The sequence below is a fragment of the Ranitomeya imitator genome, chromosome 2 (assembly GCF_032444005.1).
Source record: "Ranitomeya imitator isolate aRanImi1 chromosome 2, aRanImi1.pri, whole genome shotgun sequence".
Taxonomy (NCBI): Eukaryota; Metazoa; Chordata; class Amphibia; order Anura; family Dendrobatidae; genus Ranitomeya; species Ranitomeya imitator.
This window is the reverse complement of record NC_091283.1, coordinates 625,749,404-625,763,049: the sequence shown is the minus strand read 5'-3', so window position 1 is coordinate 625,763,049 and position 13,646 is coordinate 625,749,404. Positions and strand designations below refer to the sequence as shown.

The 13,646-nt window shown below is 45.1% G+C and overlaps 1 pseudogene; it reads left to right on the top strand.

Moving 5' to 3' along the window:
* The first annotated feature begins 12,058 nt into the window (after positions 1 to 12,058).
* Positions 12,059 to 12,831, top strand: LOC138666753 (EKC/KEOPS complex subunit Tp53rkb pseudogene; annotated as a pseudogene).
* The last annotated feature ends 815 nt before the right edge of the window (positions 12,832 to 13,646 follow it).

The window sequence follows — 13,646 nt, the reverse complement described above, 5'->3', positions numbered from 1 at the left end:
AACTGAGAAAAAAAATCCAGAAAATCACATTGTCTGTTTTTTTAACATTTTATTTGCATATTATGGTGGAAAATAAGTATTTGGTCAGAAACAAAATTTCATCTCAATACTTTGTAATATATCCTTTGTTGGCAATGACAGATGTCAAACGTTTTCTGTAAGTCTTCACAAGGTTGCCACACACTGTTGTTGGTATGTTGGCCCATTCCTCCATGCAGATCTCCTCTAGAGCCGTGATGTTTTTGGCTTTTCGCTTGGCAACACGGACTTTCAACTCCCTCCAAAGGTTTTCTATAGGGTTGAGATCTGGAGACTGGCTAGGCCACTCCAGGACCTTGAAATGCTTCTTACGAAGCCACTCCTTCGTTGCCCTGGCGGTGTGCTTTGGATCATTGTCATGTTGAAAGACCCAGCCACGTTTCATCTTCAATGCCCTTGCTGATGGAAGGAGGTTTGCACTCAAAATCTCACGATACATGGCCCCATTCATTCTTTCATGTACCCGGATCAGTCGTCCTGGCCCCTTTGCAGAGAAACAGCCCCAAAGCATGATGTTTCCACCACCATGCTTTACAGTAGGTATGGTGTTTGATGGATGCAACTCAGTATTCTTTTTCCTCCAAACACGACAAGTTGTGTTTCTACCAAACAGTTCCAGTTTGGTTTCATCAGACCATAGGACATTCTCCCAAAACTCCTCTGGATCATCCAAATGCTCTCTAGCAAACTTCAGACGGGCCCGGACATGTACTGGCTTAAGCAGTGGGACACGTCTGGCACTGCAGGATCTGAGTCCATGGTGGCGTAGTGTGTTACTTATGGTAGGCCTTGTTACATTGGTCCCAGCTCTCTGCAGTTCATTCACTAGGTCCCCCCGCGTGGTTCTGGGATTTTTGCTCACCGTTCTTGTGATCATTCTGACCCCACGGGGTGGGATTTTGCGTGGAGCCCCAGATCGAGGGAGATTATCAGTGGTCTTGTATGTCTTCCATTTTCTAATTATTGCTCCCACTGTTGATTTCTTCACTCCAAGCTGGTTGGCTATTGCAGATTCAGTCTTCCCAGCCTGGTGCAGGGCTACAATTTTGTTTCTGGTGTCCTCTGACAGCTCTTTGGTCTTCACTTTTGGGTATTTTCAGCCATATAGACCCCTCAAACTGACTTCAAATGTGAGGTGGTCCCTAAAAAAAATGGTTTTGTAAATTTCGTTGTAAAAATGAGAAATCGCTGGTCAAATTTTAACCCTTATAAATTCCTAGCAAAAAAAAATTTTGTTTCCAAAATTGTGCTGATGTAAAGTAGATGTGTGGGAAATGTTATTTATTAACTATTTTGTGTCACATAACTCTCTGGTTTAACAGAATAAAAATTCAAAATGTTAAAATTGCAAAATTTTCAAAATTTTCGCCAAATTTCCATTTTTATCACAACTAAACACAGAATTTATTGACCTAAATTTACCACTAAGGCCGGTTTCACACGTCCAGATAATTCCAGTACCGTATAAAAACAGTACTGGAGTTATCCGTGTCCGTGTGTCTGTGTCCTCACGTGGCACATCAGTGTGGCGCCCGCGTGCCCACTGGGTACCACACGCACCGTGCTGGGTACCACACGTACCAGCATCTGGTGCTGAAGCTGCGATTCATATCTTCCCTGCAGCAGCGTTTGCTGCAGGGAAGATATGAATAATAGTGTTTAAAATAAAGATCTATCTTCCACCCGCCCCCCACCCCCTGTGCGCCCCCCCCCCACTGTTCAGAAAATACTCACCCAGCTCGTTCCCTCGCCGGCGCTGCTTCCTGGTCTGGCCGCAGCTTCTCCTGTATGCGGTCACGTGGGGCCGCTCATTTACAGTAATGAATATGCGGCTCCACCCCTATGGGAGGTAGAGCCGCATATTCATGACTGTAATCGGCGGCCCCACGTGACCGCATACAGGAGAAGCTGCGGCCAGGAGAGGAAGCAGCGCCGGCCAACGAGGGAGGCGGGTGAGCATTTTCTGAACAGCGGGGGGGCGCACAGGGAGCGGGGGGGCGCACAGGGGGTGGGAGGGCGAGGGGAAGATAGATCTTTATTTTAAACAGTATTATTCATATCTTCCCTGCAGCAAATGCTGCTGCAGGGAAGATATGGATTGCGGCTTCAGCACCAGTGGAGGGGACAGCGCTTAATGTAGCGCTGTCCCCTGCATGGCACACGGACTGCACACGGACAACGTCCGTGTGCGGTACGTGTTTTACACGGACCCATTGACTTTAATGGGTCCGTGTAATACGTGCGCTCCCACGAACACTGACATGTCTCCGTGTTTGGCACACGGCCAAACACGGAGACACGGTCCGCAAAAAAATCACTGACATCTGAACAGATGCAGTGATTTTTATGTGTCTACGTGTGTCAGTGTCTCCGGTACGTGAGGAAACTGTCACCTCACGTACCGGAGACACTGACGTGTGAAACAGGCCTAACATGAAGCCCAATATATCACGAAAAAACAATCTCAGAACCGCTAGGATCCATTGAAGCGTTCCTGAGTTATTACCTCATAAAGGGACACTGGTCAGAATTGCAAAAAACGGCCAGGTCATTAAGGTCAAAATAGGCTGGGTCATGAAGGGGTTAATTAAAGAAATGGAAAAACAAGCGAAAACAAAAAAGGAAGATTAGGGGGTAAAAAACAATGCTATAAGTCTGTATGTGATCAATTTAAATCCATTATTGAAAAAGTGTAATGTATAGCTGATATAGGAAATATATAGTTCATTGGTTTATATTTTGGCTCATTTTAGGATCCATTTCCAGTGTTGACTAATACACAAGTGCACGCTCAAATGCAAGAAATTAAGTCTTTTTGACAAGTTATTGTAGTGAGAAACAAAGTATGACACATTTATTTGGAGAGAAAGGGAAACAAAGAACATAGGAGGGCTTGAATGAACGAGCACTCCTGTATGTAGGAAAGCTGGCCGAGATGGGAACATTTTGTCACTTTTTTTTTATTTATTTTTTTAAACATTTTATTATCCTTTCACATTAACTAGTAATGGCGCCAGTTATACCTTTGTTTGTGATAAGTTCAAAATAATAAAAAGACTTTCTGAATCCACAATATCGCATCACTGAAATTTGCATCAATTTATTGAATGCTGTCCTACATTTTCTTTTTTTGTCAAAATGGCTGACATCACAGAAAAGCAGTGTTTTTTCACTACAGTGATTTCATCAGGCACGTATCATTTCTATTTGTAACCGATGATAACCTGAGCAAACGCTAGATCCCTGGAAAAGTGTAATGGAGACATTTTGGGAGAATCAAGTATATTACAAATATAAAATATGCCATCATTAGTCCTTAGCACCAGTAAATGTTTGTATAGATGGAGAAATATCCATTTATTATTTTATTCCTACAAGGACTTGTTCACACGACCGTATTTTCAGTCCAAGTACAAAATGGACAGCACATTATTTTGGACTTAAGGTACCTTTACACTGAACGATATCGCTAGCGATCCGTGATGTTGCAGCGTCCTGGCTAGCGATATCGTTCAGTTTGGCACGCAGCAGCGATCTGGATCCTGCTGTGACATCGCTGGTCGGAGCTAGAAGGCCAGAACTTTGTTTCGTCGCTGGACTCCCTGCAGACATCGCTGAATCGGTGTGTGTGACGCCGATTCAGCGATGTCTTCACTGGTAACCAGGGTAAACATCGGGTTGCTAAGCGCAGGGCCGCGCTTAGTAACCCAATGTTTACCCTGGTTACCAGCGAAGACATCGCTGAATCGGCGTCACACACGCTGATTCAGCGATGTCAGCGGGAGAGCCAGCGACGAAGCAAAGTTCTGGCCTTTCTGCCCCGACCAGCGATATCACAGCAGGGGCCTGATCGCTGCTGCCTGTCACACTGGACGATATCGCTAGCCAGGACACTGCAACGTCACGGATCGCTAGCGATATCGTCTAGTGTGACGGTACCTTTAGTATGACGTGTGTTTTTTTTACTTTTACGCTGGTAACCAGGGTAAACATTGGGTTACTAAGCGCGGCCCTGCGCTTAGTAACCCGATGTTTACCCTGGTTACCAGGGGACCGGCATCGTTGGTCGCTGGAGAGCTGTCTGTGTGACAGCTCTCCAGCGACCAAACAGCGACGCTGCAGGGATCGGGATCGTTGTCTGGATCTCTGCAGCGTCGCTAAATGTGAAGGTACCTTTACTCTATGCGAATGTCAAGAATGCTTATTCATTGTCTACCCTGCCGCCCTTGGGGAAATCTGATCACAATCTTATACTATTGTCACCAGTCTACCAACCTGTTGCTCTTTACACTCTACTGAAACTGCCCTCACTAAAGTCTCTAATGACCTACTAACAGCTAAATCTAATGGTCACTACTCCATGCTAATTCTCTTGGATCTCTCTGCAGCATTTGATACTGTGGATCATCAGCTCCTCCTCACTATGCTCCGCTCCATCGGCCTCAAGGACACCGTTCTCTCCTGGTTCTCCTCCTATCTCTCTGACCGATCCTTCACTGTATGTTTTGCTGGTTCCTCCTCCTCTCACCTTCCCCTTACTGTTGGGGTTCATCAAGGATCAGTCCTAGGCCCCCTCCTCTTCTCTTTGTATACTGCCCCTATTGGTCAAACAATCAGTAGATTTGGCTTCCAGTACCATCTCTATGCTGACGACACCCAATTATACACTTCTTCTCCTGATCTCACGCCTGCCTTATTAGAAAACACCAGTGATTGTCTTACCGCTGTCTCTAGCATCATGTCCTCCCTCTATCTGAAACTAAACCTGTCAAAAACTGAACTCCTCGTGTTTTCTCCCTCTACTAACCTACCTTTGCCTGACATTGCCATCTCCGTTTGCGGTTCCACCATTACTCCAAAGCAACATGCCCGCTGCCTTGGGGTCATCCTTGATTCTAACGTTTCATTCACCCCCCACATCCGATCACTGGCTCGCTCTTCTTACCTGCATCTCAAAAACATTTCTAGAATTCGCCCTTTTCTTACTTTCGACTCTGCAAAAACTCTTACTGTTTCACTTATTCATTCTCGTCTGGACTATTGTAACTCTCTACTAATCGGCCTCCCTCTTACCAAACTCTCCCCGCTCCAATCTGTCCTGAATGCTGCTGCCAGGATCATATTCCTCACCAACCGTTACACCGATGCCTCTACCTTGTGCCAGTCATTACACTGGTTACCCATCCACTCAAGAATCCAGTACAAAACTACTACCCTCATCCACAAAGCACTCCATGGCTCAGCACCACCCTACATCTCCTCTCTGGTCTCAGTCTACCACCCTACCCGTGCCCTCCGCTCCGCTGATGACCTCAAGTTAGCATCCTCAATAATCAGAACCTCCCACTCCCGTCTCCAAGACTTTACACGTGCTGCGCCGATTCTTTGGAATGCACTACCTAGGATAATACGATTAATCCCCAATCCCCACAGTTTTAAGCGTGCCCTAAAAACTCATTTGTTCAGACTGGCCTACCGCCTCAATGCATTAACCTAACGATCCCTGTGTGGCCTATAAAAAAAAAAAAAAAAAAACTTAGTTAACTGGTTCATGCAGCTTTACATGAACACCCGAGCCTTACACTATGGCTGGTCCGAATAACTATAGCAATTGTTACCATCCACCTCTTGTGTCTCCCCTTTTCCTCATAGTTTGTAAGCTTGCGAGCAGGGCCCTCACTCCTCTTGGTATCTGTTTTGAACTGTATTTCTGTTATGCTGTAATGTCTATTGTATGTACAAGTCCCCTCTATAATTTATAAAGCGCTGCGGAATATGTTGGCGCTATATAAATAAAAATTATTATTATTATTATTATTATTGTTAGTAAACAGCCTGCTATGATTAAATCAGTTAAGTCCAACAAATGAACAGGCTTTGCAGGATTGCTTTCATCTTAGGCTAGGTTCACACTAGCGTTGCGCCGCCCTGCGTCGGCGACGCAACGCGCGACGCACGGTAAAACGCGCGCAAACGCGCGCAAAAACGCGCGCGTTTTGCGACGCGTGCGTCGTTTTTGATGAAAATCGGACGCACAGAAAATGCTACATGTAGCGTTTTCTTGCGTCTGACGCTAGCGTCGGAAACGACGCATGTGGCGAAAAACGCCACCAAAAAAACGCACGCGTCCCCTATGTTAAACATAGGGGCGCGTCGCCGCTGCGTCGCCGCTGCGTCGCCGACGCAACGCTAATGTGAACGTAGCCTTACAGACTGGGATGTGCTGCTTGGGATAATGGATGAGTATACAAATGTTAATGAAGTGGTTGGTAGAGTGACTGACTACATTAACTTCTGCACTGATATGCTGGTGCCAGCTAAAAAGATTAGGTGTTTTGCAAACAAGCCATGGATAACAAAGGAATTGAAGCATTTGCTCAACAGGAAAAAAAAGGCATTTAAATTAGGCGACAAAGAGGAAATTAAAATGATACAGTATGAATTGAAGTATAAAATAAAGGAGGCCCAGTAAGCCTTCAGAATTAAAGTTGAAAAGAAACTGTCCCACAATAATACCAGGGAGGTTTGGTCAGGAATGAAATCACTGACTGGGCTTAAGGTAAGGTCTGAACACGGTGGGGGGAGGAAAACTGGACAAGGCTAATGAGATGAATGAGTATTTCAATAGATTTAGGCTACGTTCACATTTGCGTTGAGCGCCGCTGCATCGGCGATGCAACGCACAACGCAAATAAAAACGCACCAAAACGCACGCAAAAACGCTGCGTTTTGCGACGCATGCGTCGTTTTTTGCCGAAATTTGGACGCAAGAAAAATGCAACTTGTTGCGTTTTCTTTGCCCGACGCTTGCGGCAAAAAAACCGCATGCGTCCCCCATGTTAAATATAGGGGCGCATGACGCATGCGTCGCCGCTGCGTCGCCCGACGCAAACACGACGCAAAATGGAAAATGCTAATGTGAACGTAGCCTTAGCAGTACATGTGTACTGCCAACTGGAAGTGGAGGGGAATTGGGTGCAAATTCTGCAACATCGATATTGGAGGAGGAGCAGACTAATTTTACAGTATCCGAAAATGATGTGAGGAGGCAGTTTAAGTCACTTAACATTGGTAAAGCAGCAAGACCAGATGGACTCCGCTCACGTGTCCTTAAAGTTTGTGCAGACCAGCTGTGTACGATCTTTACACTCCTATTTAATGGAAGTCTACAAACACAGAGGGTACCAGTGTTATGGAAAACTTCCTGTCTGGTGCCGGTACCCAAGACTTCTTCTCCTGCAACCCTAAATGACTATCGTCCTGTAGCCTTAACATCTCATGCTATGAAGGCCTAGGAAAGATTAGTTCTTGCTCACTTAAGACCGAGGGTTAACGCTTTTATTGATCCCCTTCAGTTTGCTTACTGACAGATTGGGGGTGAACGATGCTATTCTTTCTCTGTTACATAGTGTACATTCATTTCTGGAGATTGACGGAACCACGGTGCGAGCGATGTTCTTTGATTTCTCGAGTGCATTTAATTCCCTGCAGCCACCTTTACTACACAAAAAGATGACTGATATGAAGGTGGAGGTGGGGATGAGAAATTGGATAACTGACTATCTATCAGATCGGCCACAGTTTGTACAGATGGGAGCAGTTGTGTCAAGCAGATTACTGAGCAGTGTAGGTGACCCCCAGGGAACGGTGCTTGAACCCTTTCTATTCAAACTGTATACATCTGACTTTCAGTATAAATCTGATCTTTGCCACCTTCAAAAATTTTCGGATGACTCCGTGGTTGTGGGATGTATTAGGGGAAGGGTGGTGTCGAATTTCGTGGATTGGTGCAATGGTAACTATCTACAACTAAATGTTAAAAAAAAACAAGGAGTTGGTGGCCAACTATAGCAGGATTAAGTTGGAATGCTTACCGATCACTATTGCTGGTCAGGAGGTAGAGCAGGTGGAGAGTTATAAATATTTGGGGGTCCATTTGGATAGCAAACTGGACTGGAGATGCCACTCAAAGACTGTATTTCCTAAGGAACCTGAGGTCTTTTAATGTGTGCAGCAAAATGTTAGAAATGTTCTACCAGTCTGTGGTGGCAAGTGCCATCTTTTTTGCAATCATATGCTGGGGTAATAGTGTGCGGGCCTCTGATGCTAATAAGCTGAATAAGCTTATCAAAAAGGCAAGCTCTGCTGTCGGCTGCAATCTCGACTCTCTTGAGGAGGTAGTGGAGAGAAGAACTCTGAGAAAGTGTAGGGCAATTATGAACAATAATGCACATCCACTATATGAGCTATTCATGAGACAGAAGAGCACCTTCAGTAACCGGCTAATACTCCTGAGGTGTAAGAAGGAAAAATTTAGGAAATCGTTAGTGCCAACTGCTATGGGTATGTACAACATTAGGGTTAAATCATAAAGGTGAATGTCTACTTTATTTCTCCTACTTTTCAGTTCACCCGCTGAGTATGTCCTATTCTAATGTATAATGTTCTTCTGTCAACAAACTGTCATGTCAACTAAGTAATTCATTTTATGATTCTTATGATGTAAGTTGTGCTGCTGTGATACCATAATTTCCCACGGGATTAATAAAGTGCATCGTATCGTATCGCAAGTACAAAATGGACAGCAGAAGCACAAAATGGACAGCGCAAGTACAAAATGGACAGCACAAGTACAAAATGGACAGCACAAGTACAAAATGGACAGCACAAGTACAAAATGGACAGCACAAGTACAAAATGGACAGCACAAGTACAAAATGGACAGCACAAGTACAAAATGGACAGCACTCGGACCAATGTTATTCTATAGGGCGCTGCTGAGAAGCGATTATTTTCTGAATGTGAAAACATGGCAGCATGCACAAGTTTATTCTAAAAATGGGATGAGACTTGCCCGTTCAGGTCTATAGGGGCGAAAATCAGATGCCATACCGAGCCACAGTGCAACATCCGATATTTAGGGATATATTGCAATTCTGTACCTTAGGAAACTGTAAATGGTTAATAGACGCTGCGGTAAAAAAACGGATTGTATATGGATAAGTGAAAAAAAAAAATCGTCTCACTTTTCTTGATGACTTTTTATACCTACTCTAGGACATACATCTATTTCTCAGGCTATGTTCACACTGATTTTTTTTTAATGCGAGTTGCTTCAAGAAACAATATTTTTTAGAGACATTTTTTTTTCTGAAGAGGTTTAGAAGAGATTGCGATAGATTTTGAAGTAAAACTCTTCAAAAACTTTTTTTTAAAAAAGTCATGCACTTTTCCACCCTTCAATAATTTTTCAAATTTCGAGGAAAAAAATGTTGAGAAAAAAAAAAATGTAAAAAAAATCTCCTCATGTGAAACGCAAAGAGGAGATGACGAGTTGTGAGGTGAATTTTGGAGGATTGTGTGTCAGTGAATGTTTCTATAACCTGAGAAATCTCATATTTGCTCCAGAACTGTATCTATGACAGAAAACTGACTGGATGTCATCACTTCTCTACATATTAAGGCATACTTGGCTCATGGGTGCCACACACAGGACAAATTTAACTCAGGCATGTAAGGGGAGGATGCAGGAGTGGGGGGAATTCCTGTTTTACACACTTCCCCACACCACCAGGGCTGAAGTAGGGCTACTACCATGTCTGCATGATAATACACAGGCAGCCAGCTGGGGACCAAGTGTATTCAAAACATTGGGAACAATTGCATACCATTGCATACCAATAGATAAAGAATTCCAGGATAAAGAATTCCAGGATAGCAAGTGACAAGAAGTTGACACCATGAGCCTCCCAGAGCACTGGCCAATCACAGCACGGGATTCAAACACTATCCCCCCCCCCAAAACCTGGAGAGTCAGGGGATAAAGCTGTCACCTAAAGTCCTGAGATTTCAGAACTATCGCAATCTGTGACTGATCTCACCTGAGCCCCAGGACTAAGGACCTCCATAACTACAGACCACCAGGACTAAGGACTTCCAGGATCAAGGATCCAAGAATCCAGTGAGACCTGAGCATCTGCTACGTCCCATCTCGTAAGTATACTTCTTCCTTACACTGTCATAGGGAGCTTGTACCAGTGCTGTGATGTTAAAGGGCAGTTGTCCCTGCAAGTGGGAGGCTGGTGGAATAAACATGTGTGGGAGTGTTTCTGAAAGGTTCAGGATTATAGATGCTGTGACTTTTCTGATTCACTTTCTTGTTAGACTGTTGTCAGTAATTCTTGTGCAGCCACTCTGATGGGGAACAATAGATTGTGATCTGCTCCTCCACAAATAGTGGGGAGATCAGCATGGTGGCAACTGAAGTATTTCTTGTGTGTGATAGGTCCAGACCTGGGCGATCGGCTGAACAAAAACCACACAAGAACTGGTACCAGTTGAAGTATTTTTTGCTTTAGCTGGATGCTCTATGCTTAAGTTATGTTAAATTGTTGGTGGAAATGTGAACATCGCCTTTGATTACTGTACATGTGAACAGAGCCTTTCAGTAGAACGGAACCAGCAGCAATCTATTGTCAAAAAGTTGTGCTAAGTAAAATTGATTTCAACTGGATCTGGTCTTTTAAGATTGAAGTCTATGAAAAACAGATCTGTTAACTGGCCATCCATTTTTTCATTATTGATCAGTTTCAAATGGATGGCCATTTAGCTTTCAATGTTAAAAAAATGTATCCAGTTGAAATAATTTTTTTTTTTTTTTTTAGTCTGGACAACTTGTTTGTCAATGGATTGCAGTTGGATCTGTTCTAACTGACTACTGGTAATTCTGGCTGAGGCTAAATCTACCCTCCCCATGGGGAATACAGGAATGCTCAGCTGAGTTGCTGTGTAGGGAGTAAAGGCCCCGTCACACATAGCGAGATCGCTAGCGAGATCGCTGCTGAGTCACAAGTTTTGTGACGCAACAGCGATCTCAGTAGCGATCTCGCTATGTGTGACACGTACCAGCGATCAGGCCCCTGCTGTGAGATCGCTGGTCGTGTCGGAATGGCCTGGGCCATTTTTTGATCGTTGAGGTCCCGCTGACATCGCTGAATCGGCGTGTGTGACGCCGATTCAGCGATGTCTTCGCTGGTAACCAGGGTAAACATTGGGTAACTAAGCGCAGGGCCGCGCTTAGTAACCCGATGTTTACCCTGGTTACCAGCGTAAAAAAACAAACACTACATACTTACCATCAGCTGTCTGTCCCTTGCAGTCTGCTTCTGCACTGCTGGCCGTAAAGTGAAAGCAGAGCACAGCCACAGCGGTGAGTCACCGCTGTGTGACTCACCGCTGTGCTGTGCTTTCACTTTCACTTTACGGCCAGCATTCAGTGCAGAAGCAGACTGCAAGGGACAGACAGCTGAATGTAAGTATGTAGTGTTTGTTTTTTTACGCTGGTAAACAGGGTAAACATCGGGTTACTAAGCGCGGCCCTGCGCTTAGTTACCCGATGTTTACCCTGGTTACTGGGGACCTCGGATCGTTGGTCGCTGGAGAGCTGTCTGTGTGACAGCTCTCCAGCGACCAAACAGCGACGCTGCAGCGATCCGGATCGTTGTCGGTATCGCTGCAGCGTCGCTATGTGTGACGGGGCCTTTAGGAAGATAGCTGTCAGTAGAGCCAATGGTTTTCAATATTTTTGTATGGCCAGCCTTTATACTGTGACAGTCGACCAATGATTGTCTGTTTACTTATAGGAGTCCCATGAGATTAATAGTTTACATACTTCTATTTTTCACTATTTTATTCTTTCCATGTTTTATGGCTTATGCACATAATATTGCCTTTTAAGACCCATATCTATCAAATATTTATGGTGTATCCTTTAGATATGTGATATGTCTGATTGAAGGAATTCTAGACAATGCTAAGTAGGATGACCCTCATGTGTAAATGAAGCCCCTCACCACTCTCTGGCCATTTTCAGGAAGTAACTAGACTCCTGTAGTGCAGTGATGCCTTTCCGTCCCGGTAGATTGTTCATGACTGCCATTTGTATGTAGAACATACATTTTTCATGCTGTGTATATCTCTACCATTGTTTGACCCAATGCTTCTCACCACAGGACCAATTATGGCCAACATAAAGGAATGTATCCTGACTGGGTTAGCCTTTACCATGAATGCTGTGGAGAACAGCGTGGACAGCATAAGCAGGGAGCGGACTCGGCGGTACCTGGGGGGGCTGCAGCTCATGAAGCAGGGGGCTGAGGCTCGGGTGTACCGGGGAAGTTTCCTGGGGAAAGCGGCTGTAGTGAAGGAGCGTTTCCCCAAGACTTACAGGCATCCTACGCTGGACCAGAAGCTGACACACCGGCGGACCGCCCAGGAGGTGCGCTCAATCTTCAGGTGCAGGAAGGCAGGTATTGCCACTCCTGTGGTTTATTTTGTTGATTATGTCTCTAACTGCATCTACCTGGAGGATATAGAAGGATCAGTCACTGTTCGGGACTTCATAATGACAGCGCAAGAACATGGCAGCAGCCTGTACAGCCTTGCAGAAAGGATTGGTCAGATATTGGCCTGGATGCATGATGAGGATGTCGTCCATGGGGACCTGACCACCTCGAACATGCTCCTACGGCCTCCACATCCGGACTTAAACCTGGTGCTGATCGATTTCGGCCTGAGCTTCATCTCTGCTCTCCCAGAAGATAAAGGTGTCGACCTTTATGTCTTGGAAAAGTCTTTCCTCAGCACTCACCCCCAGACAGAGGACATGTTCAGAGCTCTGCTCCAAAGCTACACAGTCGCCTCCAAGAAATCCAGCCCCGTCATTAAAAAACTGGACGAAGTCAGACTGAGGGGCAGGAAGCGGTCCATGGTTGGGTAGACCGTCGTATATAGGACATCCTTTGGGTTGCATTTGATATTCTGTTTACGATGGTGATGAAAATACTATTAAATCTTGATACTTTTTTATGCCAGTGTGATATAGGACAGATGCAATGTTCCTCCAGCCAAAAAGGAAACTCCAACACCGCCATCCATAATCCCGCCCCTGATTTTCTTTCTTAATGGTTTATACTCCAAAGTACTGTTTCTGCCATCAACCATTATTGGCCATTAGGTCATTAAGCAATCATTGACCTGTCATCTGGTCACTCAGTTGTCCCGCCGTCTCTCTCAGCTGTCCCTAGAAGTCAGTGACAGTAAGGGTGTCTATTCGTCACTCATCTCTTCCTGGCAGATAGTCACAGTAGGAGGTCACCCCCTCATTCTTTCAGCTCTTTCTGGTAGTCAGTCATCCATCTTAGGCCTCCATCACATGTCCTAATATTTACGGTACTGGAAAAAAAACAGTATCGGAGATGCCCTGTGTTTCATACGTGTGCCGCATCAGTATCACACGTATCTACACTGGATACAAGCCAGCACACATTGCTCTGTTCTCAGGCGCCAGGTGCTGAAGACAGCTCACATTGTCCTCTACTCTCCCTACAATTAGGCTAGGTTCACATTGCGTAAATGGGTTAACGCTAACGGACTGCGTTGCACGGCGAAAATGTCGCAATTAACGCTGTGCAACTGGTCCGGCTATATTCACCTGTCCCGTTCCACCGATGCACGCCACTCCGTCCTCCACATCCTCTGCCTTTGACGTTCAGTTCAGAGGGTGCGATGACACGCTTAATGCGCACCGCCCTCTGACTGAACAGTCA